Genomic DNA, 6,000 nt, shown 5'->3' with positions numbered 1-6,000 from the left:
GTTGAGGAATATGAGAAGAGGCAGGGCCAGGGAAGGTGACCCATAATTCTTCCCTTGGGGGTGTTGAGCCACTTAATACCAGCAGGCAGAAGCTGGGATGGAGGCAGTGTCTGAGAGCCAAAGAATTAAGTTTTGGCTTGCAGGGATGGGTTTGGATTTGAAGTTTGCTTTGGGCTTATTATCAGGGATTTTCCCTTTCCTCCTTTCTATTTGTCCTTCTCTTTTCTGTTTCTAAGCTAGGGAACACCAGTAAGTGCTGCCCAGCTCTCTGCAGCAACATCTGCAGATTTAGATAGTCCCCTTCTCCCTCTACTTTTTACCCTGTGCTCTTCCCTATGTAAATTTTAAACATTTTCCTCCTTTCTGGCGGGTTGTCACCAAAGTACTTGCCATGGGCCCATCTGGTCCTGCCTTCTCAGGGCCACAAGAAAGGCCAGGCTGTCTGTCTCCAGCCGTGAAAGCACCATCCCTTTTGGGCAGTGTCTTTGACCATCCCTTGGTGACATGTTGTCCCAAGTGAGGTTAAAAGGGAGTCTGACCCAGAACCAGATGCAACTCAGGCTGCCATTTGATCCACTTCCCATACAAACAGAGCCACACATGTGGCAGGCACTATTGTCCTCAAGTCCCTCATCCCAGAAAAGGCATCTGCATATCCCAGAAAATAGGATTCTATCATGAATAGAAGCTGTGCGGAACATAGTCACCCATGTGCTTCACCAGAGAGGAGCTCATGTGTCTGAAGGGTATATTTTCTTTTGTTGTGTTGATGTTTCCTTCTTAATTTATAGGATTTTTTTAATGTAAAAAAATTGCACTGAACTCTATAATCGTAAATGCTGCTTTTTGTAGCTCATATAAAAAGGTTCCATATTTGTAGTATACTGCAATAATATTTTTTACATCCAGCTCTTTAAGTGATCCTTGTTCTGGTGGCTTTGTGTAAATATGTTTGCCCTAGTTGAATTAAGAAACTTTAAAGGTTATAAAATGAAAACAAAAAAAATAAAGTATTTGTTTTCTGCTAGATACAAAAATGACTAAGCATGTATATTTTATCAAGCTCATGTATTTTTTGAAGTTTTGAACTATAAAAATGTTAAAACAGTTTTTGCTGGGACAAAATGTTGAGTAATTTGCAGTAAGTGGTGCCCCCAGCATTGGGATTTTGAGTTACTGTAGGCAGCAGGCAGCTGCACTTGTCCAAGGAATGCTGAGTCGCAGTGGTCTCCCTCCTGTGCTTTGTTGTTTTATACAGAGACCAGGTGGACCCCGCTGAGGGGGGGGCTTTATTCTCTGGAAGCAGTAAGATTCAGTGATTGTCTGGGTGGGTGGGGGGGATCCTGGGTTTCCCTGAGTACCTTGTTCCAGGCAGTCCATTGCCTTCCTAGTATTTAGCCCCTTCCGATTTTGTTTGTTTTTAATGTGCCTTTTGGGTTGGCTAGAAACTGAAGAATAAATAGACCACAGAATAATAAAGTTGGGACAGTTCTCCTAATAGTTTTGTTAGGAGGCACACATTCATAGATTTTGCTCCATAGTTCCATGCTTTCTACCCAGTGGTAGAAGTCCTATTTCCCTTTCTCTCGTAACACCAACCAGAGGAATTACCATCTCAGCCCTGCTCCCCTCTCCCCCTTCTTGCCTTTCACCCCGGCCTTCAGCCTAGTAAACATGCTGACCCAAGGTATTTGCTTGCATTGCAGGTCCCGTCTCTTTTGGTGTAGTTAGAGGTTTCCTTTTTGTCATATCCCTAACTTCCTGTGGTTAGAATTGGTTGAGTGATCTCACCTGACAGGAAAAATAAACCAAACTTACCTGGGCCATGGTTCTGTGTTCCTACCTTCTTTCTCAGATTCCCAAAAGAAAGGGTTTGCGCTTATGAGAAGCAAGTGCTGGGCAAAAAAGGCTCCTGCTGAGCACCACCCTCCATACACCTGCTCAGTGCTCCTGGTCCGATTCAGAAGGGTCACTTTTTGGATAGCTAGCACTGGAAAAATGAATCATCTGTAATGTGAAGGAATTCATTTTTCTTTTCTTTCAGCCCATGTAAATATTTAAATAATACAGTGTTAACACTTTTGTGCTGCTCCCCTTTAGCTTGTAGATTGAGCCACACTCTGGCCGCCTCTCTGCCTTCCTGGGGGCAGTTTTGTTTAACTTCCAGAATGGTGATTTTAAAACCTAAAAAAAAAAAAAAGGAAAAATAACCTATCCTTACTTACAGGCATAACAGATTGTATTTAACTTTATCACATATGATAGAGCTATATATGCTGTAAAATGAGGGAAAGGAACTTTCTAATAAACCAATGATTTGTGGAAATTTAGCAGTCTGTTGTGATTGTTGCCCCATCTACTTAAGTTGGGAAGGATTGGAGTTGTGGGTTACAAATAACATCTAATTTGGAATTATTAAGGGTTAAACTCTTGTGAACTAGTTAAAGATGTTTGGAATTGGTTCCTCTGAAAGCCCAGGCTGCCCAAGAAGAGGGAAAATTTGACGCGGGGGGAGGGGACTGGTAAGTTTTTCTTAATCTTAGGTAGATGATTTGGAATGCCTTCCTGTTCTCTTTTACCATAAGCATTAAGCATTTTCTTTCTTTTTTTTTTTTTTTTTTTTTTTTTGAGGGGGTGGTACTGGAGATAGAGTCCAGGGACATTCTACCTTCAAACTATACCCCCAACCCTTTTTTTTTTTTTTTGAAACAGTCTCTAGGGTGCTGAGAGTCAAGTTGCTGGGGCTGTTCTTAAACCTGCAGTCTTACTGTTTCGGCCTCCCAAGTACTGGGGTTACAGGCTTGTGCCATCATGCCTGTCCTCCCCGCCCCCCAATTTAGATTTGTAATCTATGGAGTAGAATGCATAATATGTTAGGGGCTCACTAAATGGGTTTGCAGTTTCTGGCTTTGGTTTTTAGGATTTGGATTAATTTAAGGGTAATGGGATTACAGCAGTCACCTGCCTGGCCTTAGTCCTCCAGGTAAAGTTCTGCATGCCTTGGCTTGAATTTCTATCCTCAACCCTTTAATATTCCTACAGTGTTTGAGCACTTCTGCCTATTTAAGAAGCCCAAATTGTTACTGAAACAAAAGTCCCTATTTATCCTTAGTAAATTCACAAGCAGGGAAAAATTAAGGCCTGGAAAGCTGTCACAGATTTATAGTGATAAATTCCTTTCCCCTCTTACCTTCAGCTTTGGAAAGAGGAACTGTGCAGCCAGGTGTGGTGGTGCACACTTGTAATCCGAGTACTTGGGAGGCTAAGACAGGAGGACTGTAGGTTCAAGGACATCCTTGGCAAATAGATTCTCATCAACCTAATGAGACCCGGTTTCAAAATAGACAATAAAAAAATCGGGCTGGGGATGTAGCTTGGAGATAGACTGCCCCTGGGTTCAATCCCCAGCACCCCCGCCCCCAAAAAAAGAACTGTGTAATGTCTGTTTCTTTCCTGGTCTCTTGATATAGCTGTGTTCTCCCACTAAAGAAAAATTATTCATCTTAAACCTAGGTTTGGGTGCTCAGATCCTGCCTGATTTCCTAAAGTAGCAAAGATCCCTGCCCAGAAAGAAAGTATTAAGAAATGAGAAGTAAATTTCCAGAAGCAAAGAAGGTGGTGCGTCAAAGAGGCTACCCGGCTGTGTGGAAAATGCGCTGTAGAGTTGTATGCAGCTGCCTTGTTCTGATACGGCTTCAGCCACCTCAACTTGAAACATGGAAGTGTGCCCTCTTCTACACCCTTGCTGACTAATCCAGGCCTTGGCAACCGTTTCCATTTGTATTTGCCAGAGATCCCTTCACCTCTCCCGTATCTTTTCTCGTCCACGTTGTTGCAGCATTTTCCTGCTTGCCTCTGACACTGGGACCTAATTCCTTGCCCTCTGTAAGCTAACTGGTGTTTCAGAATCTGAGTGCAGTTTCTTTTGTACTCACAGCTTCCCAGTAAAATTACAAGCTCTGAAAAGATGGGCTGAGCCAGCCGTGGTGGCGCACGCTTGTAAACCCCACACTTGGGAGGCAGAGACAGGAGGATCGCGCAGGTTCGAAGCCAGCCGCGCACGCTGGCTTAGGAGACCCTGTTTCCAAATAAAAAATATAAAAATAGGTCTGGGAGTGTAGCCCAGAGGTAGAAGGGCTTCCAGGAACCCCAGTACCACCAAAAAAAGAAAAGAAAAGAAAGAAAGAAAGATAGGCTGATTCAAGCCAGGCATGGTGGCATCTCCCTGTAATCCCAGTACTTGGGAGGCTGAGACAGAAGGACTGCAGGTTCAAGAACAGCCTCAGCAAGTAGTGAGACTCTCATCAACCTAGGGAGACCCTGTTTCATAGTAAAATAATAAAATAGGGCCAAGAGTGGAGCTCAGATTAGAATGCCCGTGTTCAATTCCCAGTATCACACACTAAAAAAAATGGACTGATTCCTCATTTTTTATGTTTTTTTTTTAATCCTGAAGGGTGTCTTACATGGAATTAATTACATAGTAAACCTTTTTTTCTTTTTTTTTCTTGCAGTCTGGGTATGGAACCCAGGGGTAGTCTACCTCCAAGCTACACTTCCTGCCCTATTTTTTATTGTTTATTTTGAAACAGGGTCTCACTGAGTTGCAAAGGGCCTCACTAAGTAGCTGAGGCTGTTCACAAACTGTGATCCTCCTGTCTCAACCTCCCTAATGCTGGGATTACAAGCATGCACCACCCCATGGAGCTTCTATTTTTCATTCTTTATTTTGAAACAGGGTTTCACTGAGTTGCAAAGGGCCTAAGTAGCTAATGTGGGCTGCGAACCCAGATCCTTCTCTCTCAGCCTCCCAAATTCTGGGATTACATGCATGCGCCACCACTCCCAGCCCTTTTTTTCCCCCCTACTTTTTTAAGATTGATTAATTAGCCAGGCATGGTGGCACATGCTTGAAATCCCAGTACTTGGGAGGCTTAGACAAGAGGATCAGGATTCACAAATAGCCTTGGCTAACTTAAGTGAGGCTCTCTTCAATTTAGTGAGTACTTTGTTTCAAAAAAAAATAGGGCTGGGAGTGTAGATCATAGGTAGAATGCCCCTGGGTTCCATCCCCAGTACTGCAAATAAAAAGATTCTCTTATTTTCTTTGGAGATCTGAGCTACACCTCAGTCCTTTTTTTTTTTTTTTTTTTTTTTAAACAGGATCTCAGTTGCAGAGGGCCTCACTAAGTAGCAGAGGCTGGCCCCGAACCTGTGATCCTCCTGTCTCAGCCTTCCAAGTACTGGGATTACAAGCGTGTGCCACCACACCCAGCTTCTTTTTTATTTTTATTTTGAGACAATGTCTTGCTAAGTTATCCAGGCTGGCCCCTGACTCATGATCCTCTGCCCCAAGTTCCTGAGTAACTGGGACTATAGGCACATACCCAGCCATAGTAAACATTTTGATTTTATGCTTAAAGAAAGATGTGAGCAAAGTAAAATACATTTAGTTGTGTGTGGTGGTAGTGGTAGTGGTATTGCTGGGGATTGGACATTCTGCCTCTCCGAGTTAAAACCCCAACCCTATTTTATTATTTTTATTTGGAAACAGTGTCTTGCTAAATTGCTGAAAGCCTTGCTAAATTGTAGAAGCTGGCTTCAAATCTGAAATCTTCCTCTCAGCCTCCCAAGTACTGGGATTACATGTGTGCACCACCACACCTGGTGTGAAATACCATTAATTGATTATTGTGCATAAGGATTTAGCAAGTGATTTATTCATTTATTTATTTATCTCAGGGCCATTGTACCTCTGAGCTCTATTTCTATTTTGTACTCCCAGCTCTATTTCATTAGTTTATTTTGAAACAAGGGCCACAAACATGCAATCCTCCTGTCTCTGCCTCCCAAGTGCTGGGATTACAAACATGTGCCAACCACACCCAGCAAGAGAACATTTTAAAAGTGATTTCAAAAAGTTTTTCTGGCCTCTGTCACTTAGTACCAGGAATGTGGTTGAAGCCTAATAGTTGCTAACTGAATAAAGCCTTAGCAGAA

This window comes from Muscardinus avellanarius (assembly GCF_963383645.1).
Source record: "Muscardinus avellanarius genome assembly, chromosome: 16".
Taxonomy (NCBI): domain Eukaryota; kingdom Metazoa; phylum Chordata; class Mammalia; order Rodentia; family Gliridae; genus Muscardinus; species Muscardinus avellanarius.
The sequence above is the reverse complement of the archived record's forward strand: the minus strand, read 5'-3'. Positions refer to the sequence as shown.